Source organism: Oryzias melastigma, linkage group LG16, assembly GCF_002922805.2.
Source record: "Oryzias melastigma strain HK-1 linkage group LG16, ASM292280v2, whole genome shotgun sequence".
Lineage (NCBI taxonomy): Eukaryota > Metazoa > Chordata > Actinopteri > Beloniformes > Adrianichthyidae > Oryzias > Oryzias melastigma.
The window spans coordinates 23,885,940-23,902,931 of NC_050527.1; the positions used below are offsets into that span (position 1 = coordinate 23,885,940).

A 16,992-nucleotide genomic window follows, 5' to 3' on the forward strand; every position below is an offset into this window, starting at 1 on the left:
CTTTACAGGAGCCTTACTAGTGAACTTGTAGAACATTTAGATGTGACTAGTTCACTAGTGGCTTTTTGAGAGTGTCACTAGTTAACTAGTAAGCAAAAATAGGGCCCACTAGTAAACAAGTGCACATTTTTAGACATTACTAGTTAACTAGTAAGCCAAAACATGTTCCACTAGTGAACTAGTTGTGCTTTTGGCATTACTAGTTGGGCTTAAAACAGCCTGATATCAAGGATATCTATTTAATGATGAATCGGCTTGCCATACAATCCCCCTCTTCCCTTGCCACTCTGATCAGAGCTGTACATTAAAAAAAAAACTTTTTTTTGTTTCAAAATTTGGCTTTTCTGTTGATTCTATCTCCATAGCAACCATTGTATTTTTTGGTCGACTGGTGGTGACGAACAGTTTTATGTACTTTTTAGAAGAATCTGCAAAAGTAAATTTTAAAATTAACTTGGCAACAAAGGTTTTTTTTGTTAACCAAGCCCACATGTTCATATTGTTTGTCATATTATGTCGTTCGGCTTAAGTCAATGATTCATGTTTTAAATTTTCTACAAAAATTTGGTACAAAATGTGCGAGCAACAGGAAACACTGTTTTTGCGAGTACGCCAAGCTAATGTTAGAAATCAACATTTTTTCTTTGTCCAAGTGGCTTCCCAATAATGCTCGACAACAGATTGTAATCCCTAGGAGGAGTTTAAAGTTGTAGAAGGAGTTAAAGGTGATTCTTTTTTTATAGAAAATTCAAGAGGGCAGCCTGTTCCTGAGGTCAAAGGTCAACAAAAGTCCGGTTGCTCCACCCCTTTGGCTTCTCCCCACATTTAGCCCTCCAAGCGCAGAGATATGTCCAAAATGTTTGACATTGTCACAGCTCAAGGAGCTTCTCTTTTCTCGTAATTTGCTGCAGACACTAAATCAAGATTTAAGACTGATTTAAAAATGTTTTTGAACAGATTTGACATTTAGAAACTCAAAAGAGTGAATATTAACCCTACAGTGAGACAGAAGGGGACGGAAGTCGCCAAAACATTCAGGTCTCACATTTTAAATGTGAACATAGTTGCACCACAGCAGATTTTTTTTCTATAACTCTTCATTTTCTATCTGAAAGTGCTATAATATAATCCAGTAATGAAGCAGGGCTCACATAAAGGCCATTAGTCCCAGAGTTCATATGAAACTGTAGGGGAGTGAATACAATTTGTGTGAAATTTATGCAAATCCATTTGCAGGTCTCTGCATTTCTGCAGCTCCAGCGCAGCTTTCCTGATAATCAGTCCTTCATCAGCCTGCTGTAACCTGTCTGTGTTCCGGCATCGCTCATCTAACCTTGTCAGAGGAGAAATGCACTTTTCCTCAGTCTGTGGGCCTAAAATAAATGTTTCCACTGAATTTAAATTGCTGCTATAGACTGACTGCATACGAGTGAAACTCAGATTATGAGATCTTGCTGGATAATGGCTCCAGTGACTTATCTGCTGCCAGAAGAACAGCCTTCAATAAACTTAAACTCCAAGACGTCCAATTAAACCGCTGAACTGTTGAAATTGAAGGCCAAAACATTTTCCTGAGATTTCCTTATCTAGTAAATTGCCAGTTTTAAAAATAAAATGTGTTTCTGCTGGTTTCTGGCCAATTTCCAGATATTGAATCCGTCTGTGTTGATTTTCTCCCAGGTTCAATCCCCTGAACTCATCTTCCCTTCGGAAATCTTTCATCAAAGGACAGAGAGCTGGAGCCCAGACGATCAAGCATGGACGTGCCCAGGATGGCCGAGGGCCTCTTCAGCAGCACGCTGTCCTCGTCAGGGGGGGGGCATCACGTCCCGTCCTACCTGACGCTGGAACAGAAAGCGGCGTTTGTCTTTGTGCTGCTGCTGTTCATATTCCTGGCACTGCTCATCGTGCGCTGCTTCCGCATCCTGCTGGACCCTTACCGCAGCATGCCCTCGTCCAACTGGACAGACCACACGGAGAAGGACACCTTTGATTACCGCATCGTCTGAGGAGCAGCTGGACCGCACAAATTATTTATTTTAAAAAAAGAAAAAGCACCTATTTGACTGATTTGATGCATAAAAAATGACCGCAAATTCACCGGGAACAGCTTTCAGAAAATCCTCTGAAGATTTAAAGCATCCCATCAGCCAAAATCCCTGCCAAATCTGAGAAATTCTTCACCTCAAGTACTGCACACGGACAACAAAGCGCCGGAGCCGGCCACGGGCGTTCCCGCCATCAGTTCTCATGTGGACTACCTCACCTCGCCTCATTCTATCTCTGCAAGTGTTGTCCCACACCTCACACAGGGTCCAGACCTAACAAGTTTGTTTACATCCTGTTTACGTCCTAGGATTTTTATTGACCAAGTAGACAATCAGTGTTTAAAATAGTGACAGAGTATTTACAGTGTGTATAAATGAAGTTTTTATGTGTTTTTTTATGCATCTAAGACGGTGGAGGAGAGGAACTAATGCCTTATGTCTTTATAAGAAAAGGCCACAAAAAGAACTTGTTTTAGACTTTTAGAAGAGGTTTCCTAATCACACAGAAGAAGAGAGTTTTAGCAGGAAAGCACCCTTTAACGTTTAAGAAGAATGTGGACAGAATGACGCCAGCAGGAAGTCACTGTTGTGTTTTGTGATTAAAAAAAAAAAATCTCCTTTAGTGATGATGGAGCCTTCAGTGTCAACGTCTTTCGATGTCAACGAACAAACAAGGTATCAAAGAAAAAAAACGTTTACTGTGCTGTACTTTGTGCCTAAAAAATGATTTAAAAATAGAAGTTATTAGTTTTTTTTCCTCTTGTGGGTGTGTGAGCGTGAGTGAAAAATTAAGACTAAGGAAACAGCATTTTACTGCCTGCACTCGGTATATTAACAGTTGGTATGCCAGATGTGCAGAGTGTCGATGATGAAGACGAGGAATCGTTTTCAGCCCTTTATAGAACAACGTTGTGGCCCTCACGTGGCAAACCTTCAACTGTGCGCCTTATAGTGTAGATTGTTTACATTACTGTAGGCGGTGAAGATGCTGCTCTTTACAGATGTCATGAAAAAATCCTGTTTTGACAAAAAAACAAAAAAAATAATGAAGAAGATTTTTGTTTCCTGATTGTGTCCCTGCAGGGATATGGTGAACTGTGACTTTTGCTGATATTTGATGTTTTTGTGATCTGCCGTGGCCTTTTTCTGCACAATGCAGGTGTTGCAGTGCTGTGCTGAGGTGTTTCTCTTCTTTTTATGCTGCATGTATCTCCTGCAGAGTATCCTGTCTGTGCATGATAAATGGTGAAGTGCTTTAATCCTGATGTTGTAGCTGTGGGTCAGTTGCTCCAGCAGATTTTTTTCTCCCGTCTTCACTAAAAGCCTTTTGATTTTATGCTTTTTTTTATGCTTTTTTTTTTAAATAAAAAGAATCACTGTCCACAACTACCTTTTTACCTTTTTAAGCTTTATTTCATCAGTCTCATCCGACCAACATTGTGCATGCCTTGGTGACAAACAAGTAAAACAGGGAGGAGAGCTTTCTGACCTTTTCAAGGAGGCTGTTTGTGCCGGAGGCGCTCACATTTTTTCCAATTTTATCAGTGACTGGCAGTATTAGCCGCCAGGTGTCTCGATTGGTTTTCTGTGAAACCAGACACTTTGTCTGGTTGCAAACAAACACACACATACACACACTGAAGTCTCCAGACTGAAGCCCCACAGCTCTGCTCTTTGAGCTGAGACTGTCCAGAATGCCACACAGAATAACAATCTCTCTGAAACAAACACCGACTGGGTTGTTGTGTAATTATCTGCTGCTCTCTTCCATAAAAGAGCCTGCATCGTGTCTTCCTCTGAAGGGAATTTATCCACCAACAAGTGGTGCGGATTTCTGTTCTTATTTAATAATTCTGCCTGATAATGGCTTCCTCTGTACCTTTTCAAGGGAGAGAAGAGGAGTGGATCGGAATTTTAAACGATTGCTGATTCTGCTGAGGAGAAACTTGCAGTCTTCAAAGTGAAGTGTAAGAAACAATCGTGTTCTGTAGCCCAGAAAGAGTCAAATTTAAATACTAGATATATAGCATTACCTGCTAGTGTGAATGCAGTAAGTGTAAAGCGAATGTGGCTGCTGAAGATGCTAATGCTGATAGCTAAAGATGCTGAAATTGATAGCTAAAAACACTGAAGCTGATAGCTGAAATTATTGAAGCTAATAGCGGAAAACCCTAAAGCTGATAGCAAGCTAAAATATTAGCTAAATGCCAAATTAGCCAACAAGACTGGGGAAATGTCTAACTTAGTCAAAACAGTTAGGATAAGGCTGAAATTTTAGCTAAACTCCAAATTAGCCCCAAAACTGAAGGAAGCCTTCATTAGCCAAAACAGCTAGCATGTAGCTAAAATATTAGCTAAACTCCAAAATAGCCCAAAAAGTGAAGAAAGTCTAAGTTAACCAAAACAGTTACTATAAGGCTGAAATTTTAGCTAAACTCCAAATTTGCCTCCAAACTGAAGGAAGCCTTCGTTAGCCAAAACAGCTAGCATGTAGCTAAAATATTAGCTAAACTACAAAGTAGCCCAAAAAGTGACGAAAGTCTAAGTTAGCCAAAACAGCTATCAGCTTCAGAGATTTTAGCTACCACTTCAACCATCTTCAGCTAACAGCACTAGCATCTTCAGTGGCCAGCTTCAGTTTACAGCATTCACACTAGCATTATCACAGGTGAGTTTATACATGCATTTCTCACACGTCTTTCTCATTAGCATGATCATAACTTCCCTTAAAGTCACTTTGAACACTCCCTTTTGTTCTATTTTCAAACAGCTCCCAGTGGTCTGTTAGTCATTTTCAAGGACATAATTAGAAATTTACCTCTAAGTTGTGGGCGGGGTCATTGCCATTGAGTAATCCCACCCCCTTCCCATCATGCATCTGTTTGTTTTCACTCTCTCCTGCTAGCTTACAGCTCCTCACAACCCCAGCTTAACAGTGGTGGTGGAACTAAAATGGTGAGCAATAGCAGAGCTATCCAGCAGTACTGTTTTGAGCCAGATACCAGCTCAGACAAGGAAATGGATTGTGTTGTCTACAAGTGGATGCATCGGAATGGAGCAGGGCAGGGAGCTTGTGGCCTGCCGATTGCATCTTTTAAGTCATACTAAGCAGCTTTTTAAAACATCTTTTTTTGTCTACTCCTGATTCATGACTTGAACAAAGAAATACAATTTAAAACTAGCTTTTCCTCTCAGTTAAGCCTCGCTTTCATGGCACATGCGTGGTGCAGACCGCTACTGTGTCATTGTGTCATTGTAGCACGATGACTAGAAAAGCAACAAGAACGGAGGTCTTGAAAAATGATTGAAAACTGCAAAAACCCAAACGCCTACAAATGTTAGCTTAAATGAGCGCTTTCTAATGTTGTCGTTACTTTCTACCAATCAGTGGAAATGAGGCTTTAGTCCATGTTTTATCCCCTGTATTTGATTATTAGTCCACTAGGGGCAGTAGAAGGGCTTTTTTTTCTGGTAATTTCAAATGGCTACTTCCTTGAAATCTAAAAAACCCCAAAGTTTTGCCAATTAAAAAAAAGATGTTGGATATATAAGGAGCTTTTTTACCCCTGAACACTCGTGTCAATATTTTTGGAACTCAAGCTAACATTGTTGTGAGCATAAACTTACCTAATCGCTCAAAGGACCGTATGTGGTACTATCTATGTCTCGTTAAAAAATAAAAAAAAACTGCACTGCTGAATTTAATTTAAGAAAAAATATCATAATTTCAAAAAATGTGAATTTTCTGTCTTTCCTATGACGTTGGGTTAACATTTTAATATAACAGCAGGTCAGCAGAGGCCTGTCTGACTCATAAGCTGGGTAGTCGTGGGAGATATACGGTCTGGAAACGATGCCCAACATTTTGGATCAACTCATTACAATGATCAGTTCTCATAAATATCTCCGGACCCAAAAATAGCTTGGCATATCACGCCGGGGATTTGAAATTCTTCTCATTTGAAGCGGTACCCCCAAATCGAGGCTTTTCATTTGGGACTGAAAGAGCTCGTTTTCTCTCGCTGAAATCTCATTAGCTAGCGCCAAACAAAGATTATAATCATGTCTCAACACACCCGAGCACAGCAAGCAGACGCAGCAGGAGGGCGCATGAGCCATTATGGATCAATATCACTGTCATGCTTTATGCAGCGTAACTCATTAAAATAAAGACACTGATAATTAAATATTTTTTTTATTTTCTGCAGTGCACATTAGGACGCCTTATTTATTCCCTCACAGATGTGCCTTTTCACCATTAACCATCACTTAAAGTAATGGTGTCTGAACAGGCTGCAAAAGGTTTGTTTGAAAATGAGTTCCTGGGAAACAAGAAAGGAGACATTCATACTGCATAACTGATTTTGTAATGATTCCTTTTATTTCAGAAGCGCCGGCTTCCCTGTCACCTCTGACAACGGCAGCGCTCAGGGAACACTGGCAGCAAAGAAAAGAGGATTTCTGCTGCATTTGACGAGATAAGACAATTCTTTTCAAATGACATTTTAAGAAATGGTTAATAAATGAAGCTTTTGGGAAATATTCCAACTCTATTTCACATCTGTGAGTGTTGAACTGTGACAAAACACAACCTACTTGTGTGCAGCTTCCAGTGTAACCTGAAACAAAAGGCCAATGTAAGAACATGTACATCAGTTTGTTCTCTAAAAATTGGACAACAAATGATTGATTTAGAGTATATTTTAATTCAGAATATAATTAATTTTAAAATAAATATGGAAACATTGTTGTGCAAGTTACTTTCAAACTACAATACATGAATTTTTGTTAATATTTAAAATTAATCCATCACTTTGCAATGTTACTGTCTCAGACTTCAAATGTGTTTTACATCTACGTTTTTTTTTTCATGTATTTTCTTCTTAAAACTTGTTAAAGCGTGAAGTGACAAATGTACTGCAGTGCATTTTTACATTTAAATGATGGGCGGTACTGTTTATAGCCAAATATTTCATTTTTGGTGAGATGAAATCATATAAAACACAAATGGAGGACCAACCCATCAGCCTTAGTCAGTTTATTCCATAAAAATTAAAATACTTACCTTCTACTTTAGAAAAAAGAAACAAAACAGATAAAATTTAGAAGCAGAGGCTTTAATGTTTTAGAAAGACATGAAAATTATACCTTTAACAAAAAGTAGTCTACTTAAGTATATTACAAGCATATTTAGTACTTGATGTTTACTTTTTTATGCTATTTGTTGTAAATTTAAAATGTTCCAATTGAGTGTGAGGAAGTACTCTGTATATTTTTTACAATACACATGCATGGTCTGTAGCAGAATTGCTAGACTTAAATTTAAATTCAAATAAACTTAATGTTGAATGGGTGAATGGGTCTGTGACGCACTTTGGGCCCTCGAAGGAGGGTAGAAAGCGCTATACAAGTATACGCCATTTACCATTTACCATTTAATGAAATAAACTTCAAGATAATCCCGTTTTACACAATGGTACTAAAAGCAGATATTTTAGTTATTTATTTATCTACAAAAATAGAGATAGAAAATGAATGTTTCTGTAAAAATAAAAAACTCAAACTACTTTGGGTGCACAAAAATGAAAAATAAGTCCTTGGCTCATTGGTTTAAGTAAAAAAAAAATTCTCAAGGTTCAAAAGTTTTATTCATTTTTTTATTTATCACCACTACTTGGTCAGTGTTTCTCTTTAAAAAAAAAAACAAATGATTTAGAACAGGTACTCTGTTGCAGGTACTTGAAACTCAACTTTAAATTTGTCCGGCAGAGGCGACCAGCTTCAATGTTAACTCAATGGTACAGGCTATTAGTGACCGATGTGGCACAACGGTCTGCCAGCAGCTCGATTTGAGCAGCAAGGTGCAAATCGGGCGGCACGGCCAAAATGTAAATACCTGCAGTTTTACGGGTCGCTGCGCCGTATCTGCCAATCAGGAACTCAGAGTGGTACGACTCAGAGGTTCTTTGGCTCAAGGCTGGTTGACTGAGTTTTCCCGGATCACCTTGTAAATCAGCAGGTAAACTCAGGCAGTGAGAGACAAACCTGCTTTTTCTGAAATATAAGGCTTGTTTCACAAGCAGGTGTAGTGCTAAGGTTGAGAGTTCAGATCTTGGCATTCACCTCACATGTCTCGTGTTGGTTACAGGTAAGCACTTTTCCCGGCAGTGGACTCGCCATCAGTGTGTGAATGTGTGTGTATGGGGGCCATGTGACTGTAAAGCGCTTTGGGCTTTAATTAAGACAGAAAAACACAAAACAAGTATACACCACTTGCATGTAAACCTTGATGCAGCTCAATGCAAATTGAATGCAGGTGGAGTAGGTGCTGTCCATGCCAATTAGGAATACCGTGTCTGCAGCAAAATCTGATGGAAAGAAACAAAAATGTGGATAAATCTGCTGTGAAATGTCACAGAGGACAATATTTGTCTGTTTCTATTTAGCCCGTTTCTCTTCAGTGTCCCCAAACAAGCATTCGTTGTTGTGTTTGATTTGCTCAAAAGCAATCTGAAATAAACACAAGTTTATATTTTTCTTTTCCTTTCAAAGTGAGTCATTTAGAGTATTTTCATGTGAAAGCAACATTAGACTTTTGAGTGTTTGCCACTTTAAAGGTGACTGCATCTGTAAGATGTAAATGAGTGCAGAATTACTATAATCTTTATGATAAATCTTTGTGTCACAACTTTAAATCAACACTTTTAAGACTTTGAAATTGTTGGTTTTCGAAGCGTTTGATGACGCCCTGAAGTAAGAGGAAAAATAAAAGTGGAAAATGCTAAATTCAGAGTGCAGCCCTCTTGGAGGTGAACTGAAAGACGACAGAATGGCTGATCTCCTTAGGCAGGTTGTTTTGAACTTCAGGGCTCTGACGGATGAGGCTCTGTCTCTCATGGTCTCTCCAAGGCAGCCCGAAGGATAACTCCAGGCTATGTGAGCACCCACACAGCCTTCAGAGCTCTGCAGCACGGCAAGGACCGTGGGCATGACAAGCTGTTAAGGATTAAATATGAAACCAGAGGAGAACGTAGCGGCAGTCCGTGTGAGGCTGATAAAACAAGAGACGAGTGATTCTGTCGCCGGCATGTTGGAATTCTGGAGGTGTTCTGTCAGACTCATGTCTGCTGCAGTCTGCTGTAGACCTCAAAGCACATCTGAGGGTTGAAGCTGCTCAGGAACTCATGGCACGTCGGCGAGCAGCGCCGACTCCTGTTGAGACATTTTGCAGCAACATTTCAGGCTGTTACTTAAAAAAAAGGATGTCTAACGCAGACTGTGGAGATCGGCCAGTATGAGGACATTCATTACAGATGACCACTTCTTCATGGGCTTCTGGGAGGAAAATTATCCTCTGGCTGGAGTTTAAATACAAGAACAATCTGGATGCTTTGACTGAGGATTGAGGTTTGGAAAGGTACAGGTCATAGATGTAATTTTTGTGTATTCAGGCTGGAAAAGTCAGTTGGTCCAGACAGAGCCCGCTTCATTTTGTCCGGATCGAGTCCTGAATGTTACATTTGGTCTGTATTCAGACTGCCATCGAGCAGACTTTCTTGTTCCGGACCAAAACTTGTAAATAAAACCACGTAACTAAAGATCTCTTAAGTCATTGGCCAAAAATTATAAGGGCGAGGCAAAGCAACAAAAAAAAGAGTAATAGAAATCCTAGACTTTGCTGTCCTAATTGGGATATTTCACTTATTCAAAAATAATATTTTGCGGATCAATTTTGATGTTCTGCATCAACGTTATGTACAACACTTTTTACTGCTGATTTGGTTTGAAAAAGTTTGAAAACACCCTGACAAGGATTTCCAAACCAGAATACACCAATCTTTCTCTTTTTGTGTTGTCCCGCCCCTGTAACTGCTGGCCAATGACTGAAGAGATATACAGTCACATGGTTTTGTTTACAAAGTTTGGTCCCAAACAGAAATCTCCGATAGACGCCAGTCTGAATACACCCTTGGATTCATTAGATCAAAACTGCCACCACAGCTCATAAATAGTTTGGTTTTTATTGTCTTTTTGCTATGTTTTTGTATTTATGTCACGTCTATTGTTTCCTTTTTTCTACCTTTTTCTTACTAGTTGCTTCTAAGTTTTATGAATTTAGTTTTTTTTTTTTTATTGACAACTCCATCTGTTGTTTCTGTTTCTGCTGTTGCCTTGTATCCTTTCTGTATTGATTTAATTTGTTCTTTAAGTACAGATCATCAACTTTTCTATTTTTTTTATTTTTTTTAAAGGGACTAAATTAGCTTGAAAGGCTATAATCTTATATATTTGCATTTTTAAATGTTTTATCAATATATGCTGCCCCTGTCTTATATAAACAATCAATCAATTCTATACAAAAAAAGCTTCAGAACAAACTAAAAAACTGTGTAATTCTAGCAAAACCCACATTTCATGATACTGTCATGTTCCATCTGCTGAACAATAAAGCAACAGTCCTTACGCTTCATCCGGACTCACGTGGCGTCTGTCGGAAATTATTTTTACTTTAGAGATTTGCCTTCTCCTGCACAGCTTGTTTGGGTAATTTCCAGGAACATTTTCCTTTCACCCAAATGACTAAACACTGTTTTGCTCAAGTACACAGCCTACTATACTCTATAATTTACTCTTTTTAATTGCACACAGTCTAACAAATTGACTCCACTCGGCCGTTTACATTGACAGTCTAATGTGTCCGACTTCACCCGATCCCATCATTTTGCACAGAGAGAGAGAGCTTAGTGCACTCTGTGTGCACAAAGGTCATAGCATTGATTTGGAGAAAAGATAAAATGTTCCCGTGAATCGCTCTGTGGTCCTTTGACGCGCCTTTGAGTCCAGCACTGAGCTCATATCTTCTTGTCTACTGTAGGTCACCCTGAATAAAGCAGATGAAGTGCTCTCACAGTAATTGCTTCCTCATTATCTGTGTAGGGTGAGCGCACCTCCACACGCAGCCATGGGGACCCTCATCAGCACTATTGTACAGATAATTAGGACTTGACTGTAATGGTTCAACACAGATTTTCTGGTAATTACGGTGAAAATTGTTAAATAACTGATAACAAGAATTGATTTGTAAGAAATAGCTTTCAGGTGAAATTATTTTAATTTTAACAATGAACTTGTGTCATTTAAGGCTTCTTTGGTCTAGTCATGTGACACAATGTGTGCATTTGAATGTGATAACCACCAGAATTTTCTTCTAGTGTGTGTAAAACTATAGTCTCTGTACTTTTGTCAGTATTTTTCTAAAAAGTCTGTGAGGTAAACAACTTTTGATATCTTGTTGCCTTCCAGGATTTAATTGCACTTACACTAAAAAGAGGTATTTGCAGTTAAAATAAAAAAAATCTATTTTTGTCCTTTATTCCAGCTGACAGAAGCAGATGGTGGCCTCTTACTGTTTGTTTTTTTCTTCATTTGAAGCTAGTTTTCCTTCCAAAGGAACTCAAATGCATGCTCATTAATGAGGGGCTTTATACTAAAAAAGGTTTCAACAGAATCCAGTGTTCACCTATACATTTATTTTGTCATTTATTTATTTATTTTATCTATTTATTTCTGTTTTGATTTGATTCCCTTTTTTATTTACTGTTAACTGATGCTACACAAAATGAAGAAAAAAAACTTTAAAATTAACTTGACAATTCCAGAAGGAAATTATTCTTGGGTTGTCCAGGGTTAAAAAAAAATGTATAACAGTGTTGTCCCAGTGTTATAGTTTATACAATTTTCCCAGACATTATTCCCAAAATAAAAACATTTTATTAAATGCTTTTTTGTCAAGTGTCACTTTCTTGCCAGGATGTACCCTTATCTGATCTTAAACCTTATCTGCAGCACATTTATTTTTCAATTTACCTGGACTAATACTGTCTCTAAAAAAAGATTCTATAGTTTTTACCATGATTCACATGATGTTTTTTAATGATGTTTTACATCAGATTTGATTATGTGATCAATGATCTGCTGCTATGATGTCCCCGGCTCTGCTCAAAAACGTATTTTATCATCCGTGCTTGCATTCCAATACGCAGATCAATACAGTGGTTGCAATGTTTATTTATTTTTTCCACTCTGAGTCACGTCACGGCTTACCTATCATCAAGACTCGTATTATTATTATTATTTGAGAGGGACATTGTTTGGTTTTTACATTAAATCTGATTCTGGTTGTGTGTTTGTCCTGGAGCTCTCAGATCGTCTCATTGGTCCAAATTTCCTACAGACATTCCATTCCTTTGCTGTTTATTTCTGTTCGTCTGCTCTCATATTCTCCATCTTCTCTACTGGAAGGACCAATAGAGCTGTAACCGACATGATGATGTTCTTTGGCGGACCTCTGCAGGCAGCTCTACACTGGTACCCAAGCAATCAGAATAAAAAAAGTCGCCTTCTTACAAACCCAACGTTCCTCTTGCTTTACGCCGATTTATAGTATTTCTGCTTCGTCCAGCTGCATCCTGTACTGTACTTTTCCAGGACACCTTAAGCCAAAGGTGTCAGACTCCAGAATTCAAGAGCCTGCTGGTGTTTGAGAAACCCTACCTGTTGCTGATGACCTGGATCAGGCGTGATTGCCAACAAGATGCTACCAAAACAGGTTAGTTGAAGAACATGTAGGACACCAATTCCTGAATCCTGGAGCTTTACATCTGTGTAGACCGGTGGTTCCAGCTGTTGGGGTGAAGGTCAGAGTCAAACTCAAAGATTTAGTTGCAAAAAAAAAAATGATCTTGGTATGGAATTGTCACCATTGACTTTTTAGACTTCTTTCTGGCTCCAACAGTGAAGTCAATTTAGTCACTGTTTTCTACAATATGGCTTTTGCCAACAGGACGGACTAGTCTGTGCATAGGCGAGCTAGGCAGCTGCCTAGGGCGCCGTCTGCTGGTGAGGACGCCAAATTGCAATTTTTTTTAACAGTTTGATACACCACTCATTTCGTGTAAAATATTAAACAATGTATTCATTAAAACTTTAAATAAAATAACTTAAAAGTTTGAGTCCAGTGTTTTTATATTTAAGTTTTTTTAAGTAATTATTATTTAATCCTTGAGAATTAAGTCCCATGTCATTTCAGAAGTTCCACGTTAAGATCTGCAGCTACAGTAATGGTAACAGTCCTGTTCCCCAGCCCCACCCCTCTGACTGGATTTTCACGTTTCAGCTGTGGGTGGAGTCAGACTCCAACTTCCTCTCTGGTTACCCTAACAAATTCAAACAACCTTATTAGAACTCCTTCTAAGGTCAAAATCGACCTGTCCTATTTTTTTTAAATCGTTTTCTTGTTATAACGACATAATGAAGAAGCTCTCTCTTTCTCCAGCACACAGATGCTGAGACTTTACCTGATTTAAGTCTCTTCATTTTGTGGTTAACAAAAATAATAGAGGAAAATGTTGTTTTTAGTCTATTTTTTTAATTTATCAGTGGATCTATGCTCTTCAAACTCCTTAATTCTATCTCCTGCACCAACACCATCCCTTTATTTCTCTAAAACTCCCGAACAAACAGGTTGATTGACAAAACTCGACTCTTACGAGCGTCTCTGCCTGGTGCATTGACTGAAATCTGCTGCAAAACAAAGCAGTTTATTGGAGAAAAAGCCAAACTCCAGAACTGATCTATACCTAATTCATTGATTTATTAGTGATGGAATTTTATCTGACAAATTGCTTGGTTCAGCTGTCGATTACGTAACAAAATGACAAAAGTATTGCAGTGGAAGAGTTGGGCAGAGTGGCTGTTTGAATCTGCTAATGTCTGGACCTCAGTGAACGCAGCAGGCAGAAATGCTCGTCAGCACTGAGTTTATGAATCAACTTTTTTGTTTGGAGATTTTAGGGAAATAAAAGAAGGGGGCTGGTGTATGAGATGGAATTAAGACATTTGAGAAGGATAAATCAACTAATAAATCAAAATAGTCCAAAAAACAACGTTAGTGGAAAATAATTTTTTTTTTGTCCTATAATAGTTTACACAGGGGCTGCACGGTGGCGCAAGTGGTTAGCACTCTCGCCTCACAGCGAGAAGGCCCCGGTTCGACTCCCGGCTGGGACCTTTCTGTGTGGAGTTTGCATGTTCTCCCCGTGCATGCGTGGGTTTTCACCGGGGACTCCGGCTTCCTCCCACCGTCCAAAAACATGCTTCATAGGTTAATTGGTGACTCTAAATTGCCCCTAGGTGTGAATGTGAGAGTGAATGGGTGTGTGATTGAGGCCCTGAGACAGACTGGCGACCTGTCCAGGGTGTACCCCGCCTTCGCCCATCAGTAGCCGGGATAGGCTCCGGCACCCCCGCGACCCCGACAGGGACAAAGCGGTCAAGAAGATGGATGGATGGAATAGTTTACACATTTACAAGGTCAAATCAAAAAGCTCTGCAGATTTTCCAGCGTTCTCAGTCCTGCTACCGTAAGTATTGTATGAAACACTAAAAATCCAGAGATGCTGATTTGACTGCAGTCAATGTGAAGATACCATCTTCTCTTCTCCAGCAACTGAACTAGACACACTAGCTGGAACAGATGAGGGTTTAGTGCATGCGCAGCAGAGCTGTTGTGATGGAAAGAAGATCATTCATTCAAACAGAGTCTGTCCAAGACAGTTTGATTGACAGATTTAAAAGGAGAAATACTCGGAAATGCAAAAACAAAATGATTTCTTATTACATTTGTTCTCTTTCAGAAGAAAAATGCCACACAGACATGTTAAAAACTTAAAAAAAATAATTTTCATCAGAGGGGGACTTTAAGAAAACAACATAGTTCTTTGATTTAGGCTAAAAACTGGATAACCATAGTTAAAAGACACTGAGAACTATTTTACAAGGATAAAAATGTAGCTGGAATGGAACGTCAACGGCTGTCAGGATTCTTTTACAACACACTTCACATACTGAATGTTTCTTATTACTGTTCTTCCATCTCAACATTTGTTCACTGTACATGTACCATACTGTTGACATTCTCTCTTTTGCACAGTCATTCTTAACTGAACTTGGACCACAGCTGATTTGTATATATGTTCACTTAATTACTGATAGTTTATATTTTGTGTTCATGTTCACTTATTTTCTTTTTCAAATATTTTGTGAATATTCTTCATTTTTTTATTTGACCATAAGCAATTTTATGGGTTTCGGAGGGAACAGCAAAGTAAGAACTTCTTTGTACACAGCAAGAAACCCTTTGAATATTTCATTATTACACTCAGTATTTACCCTAAGCGGCTGGATTGGCTAGGTGAAGGGCTGGCATGCAGGAGCCCTGGGTTCAATTCCCAGGGTTGTCCACTGATCTCCATCCAGATTGGGTCCTTAGGCAAGACCCTTGACGCTTCTGCCTAACTGGGTCCCTGTGCCCCTCAAGTACAGGGTTGTGTCAGGAAGGGCATCCGGCGTAAAAACTCTGCCAAATCACTGATGTGAAACAGTGGGTGCTGTTACACTGTGGCGACCCCAAAAGGGATAAGCCGAAAATGAAAGAGGAAGACACTCAGTATTTACCCTCATGAATGGATCAAACTACATTTCCCATCCATCCTGTTTTTGCTATTTTCTAAATTTCATGACAGAGTTTTTAAAACAGAACAATGAACACAGAAAGTGTTTGCATTATATGTCATCAGGAGAAAAAACAGCAGAGCAAATTCAGGATTAATTAGTTAAATAACATTTATGATGACTTAGATCAAAATGCTGCAGGTTGGTAATAAGATCAGAAAACCTACAAAAATGAGCTTTGTATGTTACACAATTGATATCAGTATAAAGCAGTAGCAACTGTTCAAAACTCTAGTCAGCTGCAGACATCAAAGTCTGGACTATGACATCATCACACAGTGACATCATCATACATTGACATTATCACAAAGTGACATCATCACCGAGTGACATAATCACACAGTGACATCATCACACAGTGACATCATCACACAGTGACATCATTTGACATCAGTAGGACGTGTGTGTCGCTGACATTTCGGCCTGAATGATGTCACTTGACATCATTAAATCTTCTCTATTTTTTCCTATCCAGCATCTTCNAAAATGAGCTTTGTATGTTAAACAATTGATATCAGTATAAAGCAGTAGCAACTGTTCAAAACTCTAGTCAGCTGCTGAAATCAAAGTATGGACTATGACATCATCACACAGTGACGTAATCACACAGTGACATCATCACACAGTAGCATCATCACTCAGTGACATCATCACTCAGTGACATCATCACTCAGTGACATCATCACACAGTGACATCATCACACAGTGACATCATCACATAGTGACATCATCACACAGTGACATCATCACACAGTGACATCATTTGACATCAGTAGGACGTGTGTGTCACTGACATTTTAGCCTGAATGATGTCATATGACATCATTAAATCTTCTCTATTTTTTCCTATCCAGCATCTTCCAGCAGATCCGAGTTAGTCTTCACAGACACCCAGCAAGACGAGCACAAGAACACAAGCGCCACACATTCCTGGAACAACAAAAAGTTTTCTCAGAATGTCACACGTTGAAGAATTTCAAGAGGTGGATGTTTCCACTGAAGAACTGAAACAAATCACAGAGAGACTTATGGAGCAAAACGACGCTTTGAACAAACATGTTGAGAACATTTGCAAGAAATTGCAAAAAAGGAAAGACTTGGATGCTTCATACAAAGACCTGAAAAAATCACGGAAAGCTGCTATCGAGGAAAACAAAAGACTGGTGAGGCAGGTGGAGAGTCTAAGAGTGGACGTCGAAAAGCAGACCCACGTGGAACAAATGTGTGAAAAGGAGAGGATCAAAACCTCTCAGGTCTCTGAAAGTAACCAGGATCTGAGGACAGTAATTGAAGCCCTTCAGTCCAAACTTCAGCAACTGAAAGAAATGAAAAAAGACATTTCTGGCTTCAAGTCTGAACAAAACATTCTGGA

General features: G+C 39.0%; 1 long non-coding RNA gene across 1 annotated transcript; it reads left to right on the forward strand.

Moving 5' to 3' along the window:
* The first annotated feature begins 2,005 nt into the window (after positions 1 to 2,005).
* Positions 2,006 to 6,596, forward strand: LOC112136729. Its single transcript, XR_002917406.2, has 2 exons — positions 2,006 to 4,015; positions 6,437 to 6,596. It is a non-coding gene; the product is annotated as an uncharacterized LOC112136729 (long non-coding RNA).
* Positions 6,597 to 16,992: the final 10,396 nt, after the last annotated feature.